Genomic DNA, 14,749 nt, shown 5'->3' with positions numbered 1-14,749 from the left:
CGGTCGGATGGTCCCGGTAGGCCACTCGTGGCCTGAAGACGGAGTGTAAAGAATTTGACTGGGGCTCTGGCGATCCTTGTGGCCTTATTAAGTTTAAGCGATATACGCTGCTTTCAGTAACAGTAGTACAGATTACTGTCCTATTCGGGAGGGGAAGAGTTCAAATTCCGATCCCATCGGCCCGATTTAAATTTATCTACATCAACATCCAAATCCGCAACAAACCACCATACAGTGCATGTATCGCAGCTAGTAACTTCCTTTTGTGTACCACTCGCAAATGCAGGGAGGTAACAACAACTGTCTGTGTGTCCCCGTATGAGCCCTCATTTACTTTACCTATCCTTTTAGTTCTTACGCGAGATGATCGTTGGTGACAGTAGAATAGTACTACAGTCTGTCGCAAATGTCGAATCTCTTAACTTCCTCAATAGCGTTTCGCGAAAACAACGTCGTCTTCTTTCTAGGGATTCTCATTTGAGTTTCGGAGCATTTACGCAATACTCGTGGGTTGAACGAGCCCACCGGTAGCAAATCTAGCGATACGTCTCTGAATTGCTTGGACGTCTTTCTTTAATCCAGTTTGGTGGGGATCCCAAATACCCGAGTTGTATTTAAGAATGGGTCAAACAAGTGTTCTTTTCGCGGTCCCCTTTATAATAGGGTCATTCAAAAAGAAACAAGGCGGAGGCTACAAGATGAACACTGCTTAAGGGATAGTAATGCCTTTGCCTACGGAAGAAGGTCTCGTCCCTATAAGAGCGCCGAGGCCCCAAATTTGATACTGGAAGGGCGTGGGTGGACAACCGCGTGTCAACAGAACAATCACGTGCACGCTTCGAGCGTCCACTTCACTCCGTTCGTGCTGAAAGCAGAGAAATGGAGGCTTCAAAAGAAGAGGAAAAGGTTTTAGTGCGTCTTCTTCCAGAGGAGGGACTGCGATTGAAGTCCTCGAAGTTGTCCTTTAAGTTTTTTTAAAACAAATGACAATCGGATGGGGCCAAGTCGAACGATGACAGTGAACCCAAGGAGTCTGATTGTTGCAGATGTCGCAGAGCTCGTATGAGGTCTGGTACTGTCGTGTTGAAGAAGAGGTTGCACCATGTGTGGACGAACTCTTCCAATCCGTGCTTTCAGTTTTCTAAGGGTCTTCAAAAATGGTTCAAATGGCTCTGAGCACTATGGGACTTAACATCTGAGGTCATCAGTCCCCTAGAACTTAGAACTACTAAAACCTAACTAACCTAAGGACATCACACATCCATGCCCGAGGCAGGATTCGAACCTGCGACCGTAGCGGTCGCGCGATTCCAGACTGTAGCGCCTAGAACCACTCGGCCACATCGGCCGGCATCTAAGGGTCTTGCAGTACCTTTCAGACTTTATGGTGGTGCCTTTAGACATGAATTCCAAATGCACCGCACCTTCAACACTGTGAGCATGACTTTGACTGCTGATGACATGGTCTTGAACTTCTTTGGTTCCGGTGAGCCTTTTTGACGGAGTTCCATTGTTGCTTTCGTGCTTTCAGGATCAAAATGGTGAACCCAGCTTCCATTACCTGTCTTATTACTGAAGTCGATAAGATCATCAGCGGACACAGATTTTATCTTCTATGGTTTTCAGCTGGAGGCGCGCTTTCTGCGATTGGGAACTCTATTATAGCACACTGTTTCGTACACATCGACATAGTTACGTTACACACAATCATGTCACACGCTACAATTCGGAGCCCTCTAGCGCAGAGGATTTCAACTTGCGTCAGCGAAGTGGAAAAAGCCGGCCGAGTAATAGTCGTGACATGTACAACCTCAGCTGATATCGATAACACAATAAAAAATTTGGACGCATTCTTTTCATCACGCCCTGACGCAGCGGTCTAGCGCTGGAGAGTGCTTGGTTACAGCTGCCTTGTAGTAATAATTGTCAATGCAGAAGACGCTCTTATAATGGTAGTGCGCGAGACAAAGTGATGTACTGTTACCACACCACGGACGACTATCATTTCCTCCTTTCCCTTTCAAATCTTGAATTATGAGTAGGAAGAACGACTGTCGGTAGGTTTCCGTATGAGTTCGAATTTCTTTCTCTCGGTATGAATATAGGCTGATGTAATATTTTACGTGACTCTTCTTGGAACCCACGCTGGCAGAATTTTAACTGTTAACCTCTCGGGGATGCGTAACATTTCTGCTGGAGTTGGATGAGCACCTCCCTCACGCTCTCGCGCTTAATGAAACGAATCCGTGTCTAGACTGATAACGCATCTTCTCTATCTGTTCTTAAAGCCATTTTTTCGTGAACGAATTTTAATGCCTGGAATTTTTGCAGTGGATACCAACGCGTTAAACCCATAATTTTACACATATCTGTCAATTAAAAGATAAATATTCAGAAGCAAATTTGACCTTGCATGTATGAAACTTGGGACAGAATGGTCATTATCGGAATCGTGATGGACGAAGCTCAGATAAAGTGAATACGATCTCCACCTCAAAATTACGGAGATGGTTGAAGGAAATTTTATAATTATTGTGCAATAAAGGACCCCGTCGTCAGCTAATAGTCGAAGAACAATCATGAAATTATTATTTATTCGGCTTGTTACCCCAACTTACTTTGTTACTGCGAAAATACCTCACAACAGTAAAAAGCAACCAACAAACCGTGCAATACAAAACAAAACCTAGACGAAACACATACACTTTTATCAAAGTGTGTTCAATCTGTCTTCTCAGCGTAAAATACAGGAAGTAACAAATGCAGATCTGTTTCCTTACAGGAATTGTTCAAATGCCAGCAATCATGTTCACGGCAGTGTGTAGGCGACACATACATCTGCGACAGTCCTGGAATCAGGTAAAAATGAGTATCGATGTGAGTCATTCATTGCAGTCACGTTGGGTTACCGAACTGGCCATGGAAAATGACCACCGCGAACAATTCATTGCTGTCCAAGCTGTACATAAATGTGGTTCCTAAGATGAAAGTATAAGGGGTGAATCTCGGGCCACACATGGTCAAATACCTGTTGTCATGGGTAGGAAAAGTAAGTCTTTTTTAGGATACATCCAGACAACAGGTTCCCCTGCCTAAAGAAAATATAGGCAAACAAATGCAGAATAACATACTGCAAAGGGAGGGGCATAAGGTAATAAATGATCCACAACACTTAGCAAACTATGTAAATGAGCATTTTTCAAGTATTGCAGAGAAGCTACAGCAAAAATTCCCGAAAACAAATGTAACACCTGTCAATAATGTTGCACTAAATATAATGATGTTACTTCCAACCACAGAGAATGAAGTAAATAAAACTGTTCAAAAAATAAAAAATAAAACGTCAGTTGGCTTAGATAAAGTCCAATGTGTGTACTGAAACAATGCATAGAGATTATACAAAGCCGCTTAAAGAATACTTCACATCAGGGACATTTCCAGAGCAGTTAAAACAGGCAAGAGTTGTACCTTTGCTTAAGAGAGGTAATGCAGAAGACTTAGAAAATTACCGGCCCATTTCCCTGCTGTCATCATCTCCAAAAATAATAGAAGCAATTATGAAATACAGATTAATGAATTACCTGAATAAATACAATCTTATAAGCGAATCACAGTTTGGTTTCCGAAGTGGCAAAAATATGGAGTCGGCCATAGTAGAATTCACAAAGGTTGTACTTGATGCTCTTGACAAAGATAACTATGTCACAGGCATATTTTTGGCTCTTTCTAAGGCCTTTGATACAGATGACCACAAGATTCTATTAAATAAATTAGAAGCATTAGGAATAAGAGGGGTAGCTAATGACTGTTTTCAATCATACCTAGCAGATAGGGTACAAAGAATAGTGATAACACACGCTTCAAATAGATCCAAACATTTAGTAAAACACTTACCAGAGCCTAAACAAATTAATTTATGGGTTCTGCAAGGTAGCACATTAGGACCAATACTATTCCTGATATACATCAATGCCTTTCCCAGTACTGTTACTCACGATGAAAAAATTCACTTCGCTGATGACAGCAATATTATAATCACTGAATAAACAAGACAACTCCTTGCAGAAAAAGCAAATGAAGCTCTCAAGGAAGTTTACGATTGGTCAGTAAGCTATAAAGTGACATTGTACATAAAGAAAATTAATGCCATGAATTTCAGTTTGAAGAGGGAAAATGACAATGTTAAAATAAATGTAGATGGCACGTCTATAGACTGTGTGATGTGGTGTCACCGCCAGACACCACACTTGCTAGGTGGTAGCCTTTAAATCGACCGCGGTCCGTTAGTATACGTCGGACCCGCGTGTCGCCACTATCAGTGATTGCAGACCGAGCGCCGCCACACGGCAGGTCTAGAGACTTCCTAGCACTCGCCCAGTTGTACAGCCGACTTTGCTAGCGATGGTTCACTGACAAAATGCGCTCTCATTTGCCGAGACGATAGGTAGCATAGCCTTCAGCTACGTCATTTGCTACGACCTAGCAAGGCGCCATTACCAGTTACTATTGATGCTGTAAAACATGTACCGTCAAGAGCGATGTTCACCAATTACGGATTAAAGTTAAGTATTCCAGCAGCTACGTACGTTTTTTGTTAGTCTCATCTCCTTGACCTGTTCCAGACCTCACGCCAGCCTGCGTGAGCTAAAACGCGTGCCTTTCGGCTTCCTCTCATAGTGGGTTGGCTGTCTTGCCAATCCACAACATAAATATTGATTCTCAGTTGAAGTGGTGTGAACACACAAAGGTACTTGCAAACAGAATCTCATCAGCATGTTATGCCCTTAGAACCCTATCATCAGTGTGTAACATGCAGTGTCTTTTAGTTACATACTATTCATATGTACACTCAGTTCTTAGCTATGGCATTCTTTTTGGGGGACAAATGAACAAAACATGAACACAATTTTCAGACTCCAGAAAAGAGCCATGATAATCTTAACCAAAAATGGTAGTCGAGCTCATTATAAAGATCTGTTCAAAACACGGGATTTTAACTGCTCCGTGTGAATATATTTACCAGTTAGTTGTACACATCAAAAATAGCACTGGTAATTACTGCACCAACATTTCTGTCCATGACCATGGAACAAGACCTAGACTCACATTGGCCACGAAAATATAAACATAAAAGTCAAAACAGCATTTTACCAAGGAATAATACTGTACAATAAATTACTTAGATAAAACAGAGTAGAGTTGGGGTTGTTTAGGGGAGGAGCAAATGGCTCTGAGCACTATGGGACTTGACTGCTGTGGTCATCAGTCCCCTAGAACTTAGAACTACTTAAACCTAACTAACCTAAGGATATCACACACATTCAAGCCCGAGGCAGGATTCGAACCTGCGACCGTAGCGGTCGCGCGGTTCCAGACCATAGCGCCTAGAACCGCTCGGCCACCCGGTCGGCGCGGGAGGAGTCCAGACAGCGAGGTCATCGGTCTCATCGGATTAGGAAAGGACGGGGAAGGAAGTCGGCCGTGCCCTTTCAAAGGAACCATCCCGGCATTTGCCTGGAGCGATATAGGGAAAGCACGGAAAACCTAAATCAGGATGGCCGGACGCGGGATTGAACCGTCGTTCTCCCGAATGCGAGTCCAGTGTGCTGCGCCACCTCACTCGGTAAAACAGAGTAGGGGTTTGGTAAAAAATGTTATACAAATAAGTAATAATAATGATTGTAAAACATCCAACATTCCACATAACTCCTTCACACTACGTTTTTTTTCTTTTTCTAGAAAAACTTACCCCCATGCTATGCATTCTGCAATATTAACACCTCTTCCTCTTTCTGACCTGAACATCTCACTCATTATAGAGGGATGCTGACTCAGTTTTTCAGGATAGCAAATGGGAAGTTGTGGTACAGAAAATGGCCCAGAGATTACCAGCGTGTATCTGTTTGCGCGTGTAGTGAGTGAAGTGTTATGAACAATGTGTGTATAGTGAGTGCAGTGACTGATAGTAAGATATGAGTGAACAGTGTGGCAGTACTATTTGTAAAAAAAAGTATTGTATACCAGGAGTAGATCTAATGATTGTCTCTAACTAGAAATCTGTAAATGTATGCGTATACGAATTAGCTTATTATAAATGGGTCTAAACTTGTAAATAATTTGACATGTACAATGTCCTTGTAAAAAGAGATCCACGGATGAATAAAGCTGCTACTACAACTAATAATAAACGGAATGCTTTATACCCGACTCCGTTCAGTTAACCGAAGTACTTAACGTTTAGTCACATAGACGTTGACAGTGCCATCCCCTTACATTCACAGCGACTTCAGCTACTGCGTATGGGTTTTCGTCATCCCGTACATGACTACTCATAATATTTGACATCCCCTCTCTCGCAAGCATGGCGGCCTATGTAAACAACACGAAAGGTTGGAAATTGTGGTTTTCTGCACGTTACTGTAAGAGCCAACATGTATACACCACTGGACATGGCATGTCTGCTGTCTGCAATACCTGCATCTTCTATGGACGAAATGGTTGCCGTTGTTGCTCATGTAAGATTCTGAAAACAGCTGTTTGGCTTGTTCAGAGATCGTGCAACGCGCCCGCTATTGGTGGTAGGATTGTCACAAATCGCGTGCAACACATTCTCTTCCAGATCGGGTGTTCCGGCGTACCACACACCGCCGGCATCTTCCATTTCAACATGCCAGTCACCTTTTTCTTGTAGGAGCCTTTCCACAGACGCAAAAGTTCTGCGATACACCTTCAGAGAGGAGCGAATATTTATAAGAATACTTACGTAGCGAGATAATCTGAAGGAGATCATATTGGGTTAAGATCTAGTGAATTTGGAGAACGGATTTCATGTGCCACTAGGTACATAAAAGTACATATCGTTGCTAACTTAATGTTGGATGCAACGAAATTGCGATCTGGTGGAGATCCCGGGCCCGAATGTCACCAGATAGAAAGTGCGGGCAACTTCTTTGTCCAAGTTGAGAGGGTAATCATATCCGAATTCACGAGACGAAGTTCTCATGGGCTGCTTATATTACTGTTCTTGTTGTTGTCGTTGCGGTCATCACTTAGAATAGTGGTTTGATGTGGCTCCCTACTCAAGTCTATCCTCGACAAACCCGTTCATTTCTGCATGACTACTGTAAACTGAATCCATTTGAATCTCCATACTATGGTTTAGCTTTACGTCCTCCTACAATTTTTACCCTTCACACTTCCCTCCATTGGCGAGTCGTCGATGTCGCAGAATGCATTCTGTCAACCAATATCTTCTTTTAGTCAAGTTGTGTATAAATTTCTTTCTTCACCAATTCAGTACGTAACTGTGCTATCAGACGTATAGAACCACACAATGCCGACTGCCATATAGCGTCATGCGGATGCGGTATGGAGGAGCATGGAGCCAGCATATCACTCTCTCGGCCGTTGTCGTCTCTCCAAACCTTGTAGCCTCTAATTCTCAAACATGTAACTCCTCAGTTGGCATCATGAGACTGAATGGACCCTGTCCCAATTCTCACGGCAAGTAAAAATCCTGCAGTACTAGAAACTGAACCCGGATCCTCTGCAAGGTAATCAGATTTGCTGGCCACTCAGCTACAGAGGCAGATAGCAGTTCGATGGTACCTCTTCATTACTTATCTGATACACTCAAGTGATCTTCAGCATATTTCTGTGACATCACATTCAAATGCTTCTATTCTCTTCTCCTCTGAACTGTTTATAGTCCACGTTTCACATTTGTACAAGGTTACACTCCAAAATGTGCCTTCAAAAATCTTCAGCATATGTTTGTAACACCACATTCAAATGCTTCTATTCTCTTCTTTTCTTAAATGTTTATAGCTAGGTTTCACACTTGTATAAGATTACACTCCATAATATACCTTCGCAAATCACTTTTAACATTTAAATTTATAGTTCTTGTTCCGAAATGTTTTCTTGTCATTGAAAGTCTACATATTATATACTCTCTACAGGAGACATGGTCAGTTATCTTTCTGTTCAAATTGTAAAATTCATCGACGACTTTTGGTGTCTGATTTTCCTAATCTAGTTCCCACTGCAACAAGTGATTATACTCTACTTTTCAATTAACTGTTATTTACTATTGTTGATATTCACCTGATCAAGTCTTTTCATGACACTGTCCATTCTGTTTAACTGATGTTCCAAGTCAGGTATAGCCAGTCCAAAACGTAACCGAAGCTAGTCCAGCGAACAGAGCAGGATCGCGAGCGGCAGACTAGTACGGCGCGCGACAAAGAGGACGCGAACTGGCTGGCGCTCGTGTTTAATCAGCCGACGAGCCTCTGGCCTCGCTCATCGAACGTATTTGCCACGACCCCCTGAGCAGCTGGCATGTTAATGCTGTGCGTCTGCCCCTTAACTCAGTGCTTCTCGGCGTTTTTCAACTTGGCGCCCCATTGCTGTAATGGAATGTTGGCCAACGCGCACAGCCTACAAGTTACAAATCTTCAGAGTTTAAACAGACACCAAATTCAACTACATTACTGCCCATTAAAATTGCTACTCCACGAAGATGACGTGCTACGGACGCGAAATTTAACCGACAGGAAGAAAATGCTGTAATATGCAAATGATTAGCTTTTCACAGCATTCACACAAGGTTGGCGCCGGTGGCGACACCTACAACATGCTGACAACTGATTTCTCATACACTAACAGCAGTTGACCGGCGTTACCTGGTGAAACGTTGTTGTGATGCCTCGTGTAAAGAGGATAAATGCCTACCATCACGTTTCCGACTTTGATAAAGGTCGGATTGTAGCCTATCGCGATTGCGGTTTAACGTATCGCAACATTGCTGCTCGCGTTTGTCGAGATCCAATGACTGTTAGCAGAATATGGAATCGGTGGGTTCAGGAGGGTAATACGAAACGCCGCGCTGGATCCCAACGGCCACGTATCACTAGCAATCGAGACGACAGGCATCTTATCCGCATGGCTGTAACGAATCGTGCAGCCACGTCTCCATCCCTGAGTCAACAGACGGGGACGTTTGCAAGACAACAGCCATCTGCATGAACATTTCGACGACGTTTGCAGCAGCATGTACTATCAGCTCGGAGACCATGGCTGCGGTTACCCTTGACGCTGCATCACATACAAGAGCGCCTGCGATGGTGTACTCAACGACGAACCTGGGTGCACGAATGACAAAACGTCATTTTTCCGGATGATTCCAGGTTCTATTTACAGCATCATGATGGTCGCATTCGCGTTTGGCGACATCGCGGTGAACGCACATTGGAAGCGTGTATTCGTCATCGCCATACTGTCGTATCACCCGGCGTGATGTTATGGGGTGCCATTGGTTACACGTCTCGGTCACGTCTTGTTCGCATTCACGGCACTTCGAACAGTGGACGTTACATTTAGATGTGTTACGACCCGTGGCTCTACCCTTCATTCGATCCCTGCGAAACCCTACATTTCAGCAGGATAATGCACGACCGCATGTTTCAGGTCCTGTACGGGCCTTTATGGATACAGAAAATGTTCGACTGCTGCCCTGACCAGCACATTCTCCAGATCTCTCACCAATTGAAAACATATGGTCAATGGTGGCCCAGCAACTGGCTCGTCACAATACGCCAGTCACTACTCTCGAGGAACTGTGGTATCGTGTTGAAGCTTACACGCCATCCAAGCTCTGTTTGACTCAATGCCCAGACGTATCAAGGCCGTTATTACGGACAGAGGTAGTTGTTTTGGGTACTGATTTCTCAGGATCTATGCACCCAAATTGCGTGAAAATGTAAACACATGTCAGTTCTAGTACAATATATTTGTCCAATGAGCACCCGTTCATCACCTGCATTTCTTCTTGGTGTAGCAATTTTAATGGCCAGTAGTGCAGTACAAGGCATGAGATTTTTATTACCATCTAAAAAAATCTGCGCTGAAATGCGCAGGACACAGTACCGTACCAAGCCGTAATAGATATCAAAATAAAGTGTCGCAGTTCATTTATGAATTGGAGTATAGCGCACTAACTTTCTGCATTTAAAGAGAATAATGTTGCAACAATTCATCTCGAGTTGGTGAAAGTATACAGCAACAACGCTGCACCAAATCGCACATATACAAATTTTAATGGCGAAGAACAATGAGTAGACCTTCTGTCTGAGAAGAAACGGAAATCGCAAAAGAAATGGCGGCCATGGTGCTCCACACAGGCGTATCACAGTCGAGGCGATAATGGTAAAAGTGAAACTCAGTGAAGAATTAGTTTTCAATATCTTGTACGGCATTTTGAACATGACAAACGTCACTACCCGCTAGAGTTCACGACTGCTCTCTTCCATTCAAAAATCCCGCCGACCCGAGATAGCAGCGGAAGTGTTGCAGCTGTGTCAGATTAACTCAGATTTATTGGTTAGCCGCCTAATCGCAGTAGGGAGAGCTGACCGTATCACTGTGACCGCGAAGGAGCAAAGGAGTAAAGCAAGCACGAGAGGGTTAACCACCGCTGGAAGGGGCGTAGGCCCAGTCATTGTCGAGCAAGGTAAAGCTGAGTGTCTTTTCGGGTCTGCCGTGCTGTGGTGCTAACGCATTATGCTCGTAAGGAGCAAACCATCACAGGAGCATACTACTGAAACCTCCTGGCCAAGTTACTATCATTAGCGTTGTTATATTTTGCATCATTCCCGCATGTTCTCCTGATATGTCGCTCAGGAGCTTCTTCCTCTTTCCTCGAATGAAGAAACCACTGCGTTGCAGACAATATCAAAATGAAGACGTGCTAATTTTCGAGGTTGAACGTTTCCTAAAGAGTCAAAATGTAGGACTTCTATACGTAAGGTTCTCGGCCAAACCATCCATCGTTGGGAAAAACGTGTCACATAGGAGGGTGAATATGAAGAAGCAATAACACCATCACTAGATTTCATGGTCGCAGCTTGACTTTTCCGAGGTGATAATTAAAGCAATCTCCTCGAATACGATTTTCTTTTATATGCTGATGGCCTTCGTACATTATCTATTCAGCCAGGCCCAGATATAATGAAGGGTGTCCACGTTGGCATCCTTGGTGTTTCTGCCATTTTCAACATTTTTCCATCAAATATCATCACCTGGTCAGAGAAGCAAGACTCAGCAGCAAGACGGTGAGATTTCGATATGATGGCTGGTGCCAGACATCCGGGCATGTATATTTGCATCGAGGTGAGAAAATTTTTCGGGCAGCCTGGGTTTGAACGCAGAAATCCATTTCGGCTGATACACTCTCTGGAGGAAATGATATTGGTTTTCGCCGGACAAGTTCAAAAAAGTGGTTCAATGGATCTGAACACTATGGGACTTAACATCTGTGGTCATCAGTCCCATAGAACGTAGAACAACTTAAACCTAACTAACCTCAGGACATCACACACATCCATGCCAAAGGCAGGATTCGCACCTGCGACCGTAGCAGTCGCACGGTTCCAGACTGAGCGCCTAGAACCACTCGGCCAACGCGGCCACTTCTCTGTGGCCTTGGTCAAATTATTGGCACCATTTCACTACAGCTGGATGCGATATTACATTTGGTCACTATACCACTAGAATTGAAACTTCAGCATCACAATGACGGAAAAGACGAGGTTTTTTTTAAAAAAAGGCCTTTTTTAAAAAAAAGGCCTTTTAATTCTTCTGCTTGTGTACGTGTACGAGGGGACTTCAAAAGGTAAGTTACACATTACTATGGCAGCCCAACTTCTGTTGAATGCTGCACTACACTTTAAAGTCACACAGATACAAGACACTATATTTCAGCACATTCATTAAGCCTGTGTAAACAAAGGTCGAAACATTCTATCAATCGTTCAGTTCCCCGACGATGTAAATGCGCTCCTTGGTCACACAGCCATTCGAAACGAAAAATGTTGTGTGAACCTCCTCACGGTCTGAAAGTCTGCGTTTGCAGCGAATCAGTTCCCCGATTTCCTGGACATTTACGTCTGTGGTCGATGTCAATGGCCTTCCTTTCCTGTCAGCATCAGCCACTTCTCTGTGGCCTTGGTCAAATTATTGGCACCATTTCACTACAGCTGGATGCGATATTACATTTGGTCACTATGCCACTAGAATTGAAACTTCAGCATCACAATGACGGAAAAGACGAGGTTTTTTTTAAAAAAAGGCCTTTTAATTCTTCTGCTTGTGTACGTGTAGTGCATATAAATGCATAATTTGTTACATGTAGCTTGTTCATCCTGTTAGTTTTCGTCCACAAAAAGTCGCCTAGCCAGTCTAGGGGATATTGCCAATATTTATAGTTATTTCTACAATTTTTACCTTAAACTTTCGTCTGCAATGTTCAAGTACGATTTATGGTGGACGACATGACGAGTAGGACTGTCGCCTCAGCAGAGGTTGCTTTTTCCCGTTAAACACGCAGTCTGACCCCTACGTGACACTTCTGAACAGACTACGAGGAGTGTGGGAGGGAAATCACGTTCTGGCTGCCTGGGGCTGCTGCAGCATCGATCCAAGTTAGAACACTCTTCCTAGTTCCGACCGCCAGCAAGACACGACGTGCACTATGTCCTCTCCCTCCTGATTATATTGGACTTTGTTCCGAGTTTAAATCTAAAACCTTACGTGAATATCTTGATTGACCTTCGGACTCGGGTGCGCCCAGTTGTATTCCATACACCACAATACATGAAATTTATTTTAAGTGGCTCCGTCATTTAACAAACAAAACCAGGCAGATGCTACCATACTCGTTCATCCTGGCTAGGACCTATCGATACTGCAGCATATCGGTTGCAGCACGCTATCGCGTTGGTCAACCGAATATGATGTGGTCAGTGTTCACCTCCAGACAGAAGTGTGCCACTCCGTACTAGGCGATACCTAGCTAAGTGAAACACAATTCGCATCCGCAACCCCCCGGTGTTCACATGAATCCGCCAATCTTCACCAGTGAATATTAAAATTTTGTGAACCATTTTAACTCGTTCTGTAGCCCAAATTCTGAACGTTATATTGCTCCGGGCCTAAATTTTCGTCTGCCGAAGTCGGACCTCGAAACTTACATTTCATTCACTAAGAAGGCAGAGGACACCATTGTCATTTTTTAAAGCAGCGTTGTCTGAAAAATTCTTGCTCACTTCCGTAAGTTACAAGTAAGTGTCGAAATCATTGAAAGTAGCAAGCAATGCATTGTGTACCTGGGATACGTTGATGAGATTACAGATTATGACCATTGCCAAACGCAAGATTCAGTGCCACCTGGCGGAGCTGCGGGCACGTGAAGGAGCGAAGAAAATACATAAGCGGAGCAGAGATGATAGCGGAACCGTTCTAGCAATGAAACGGGCCACAAATGGGCAGATCCACTGGCATAAGCTACCAGAACAGACGGTACATAGTTACGACTTTGTGGCTTGGAACTAACATCTTGGAAACGACGAACCTAGTCGGCTGTTCGCGGACTACTGCCGGGAGCATCTATGGTAGGTGACTGAAGGACTGTGAAACAACGAGTAGGTGACAAGGATTCGAACGTCCACGTCTCATCACAAAACTTGGAAGTGGGAGGCCTTCGCGATCATGTAAAGTAGGACAGACGGTGATCTGTCGCAGATCTGATGACAGAGTACAATGCCGGTGCAAGTACGGATATTTCGAAACACACTGCTCAGAGCAAATTGTTGAACATGGGATTCGGAGTATTCCCATACTGAACCAACGAATTCGTGATTTACTATTAGAGTGGACACGGGATCATTGACACTGGCTCATGGATCAACGGAATCGTGTCATCTATTCCGATGAATCGCATGTCTTATTGCGCCAGGTCGATGATCGTATCACTACATGCAGGCATCCAGGCGAGCAGATGCTCGAAAGAACGCACCACGCCAAGGACGAAGGGCGATGGGGGCAGTAGGGGACATTCTCCTGAGGGCCTTGTGGTAGTAATATGATACACCATGATAGCTGTGAGCTACACCTGCATCCCACCACGGGTATGTCTTTCCCGGGGGCGAGAGCATCTTGCAGCATAACAGCTATTCCTATCACAACACCGTAATCGTGCTACAGCGGTTCGAGGAGCGTGATAGCGATCTTGATGTCTTTGGTACCGAATTCCCCTGATCTGACCCCGATGTAACATAGCCGGTATGCTATCGATCGCTAGCTCCGCGTCCACGTGTCAGTAGCCCGGAGGTAACAGCAATTGCGTGAGCTATCCGTAGACGTCTGGTGCCACATACTTCTACTTCCAGAAACCTACCACAGACTTGTCGATTCCATGCTACGCAGAATCGCTGATGTAGGTGGATCATCACGCTATTATGCAGACAAGGCTCGTACGACGGTAACAGAAAGTGTGCCAAATTGTGTGAAAAACTAAGAAGACTCCACGTTTAGCTCTTGCAGCATCGACTTCCTCCAGGACACTGCAGTCATGCCAATATAGTTGCATTCCAGGATCAGGACCTGAATATATTTTTAGTTTATTGATTAAGATTTCTGTCAGAATTGCATAAAATATTTGTGTTACTTACTAGTTTCGAACATATTCATTCAGTCTCAAACCATCACCTACATTAGGAGGTACAATGTTGTTAACAAAACATGAAATACAAAATGTTAAGTCATACAAATAATTTTCAAACATTTTATGAGCACAGATTACAGTAGTTCAATAAATATTTTATGACATAACTGCATTTGTAATGTTTGACTGTGCATAATAGATTTGTTGTCACGTCATATTAATCTAACAAATATTATCTGACTGTAT

The sequence above is a fragment of the Schistocerca piceifrons genome, chromosome X (assembly GCF_021461385.2).
Source record: "Schistocerca piceifrons isolate TAMUIC-IGC-003096 chromosome X, iqSchPice1.1, whole genome shotgun sequence".
Classification (NCBI taxonomy): Eukaryota; Metazoa; Arthropoda; class Insecta; order Orthoptera; family Acrididae; genus Schistocerca; species Schistocerca piceifrons.
The sequence above is the reverse complement of the archived record's forward strand: the minus strand, read 5'-3'. Positions refer to the sequence as shown.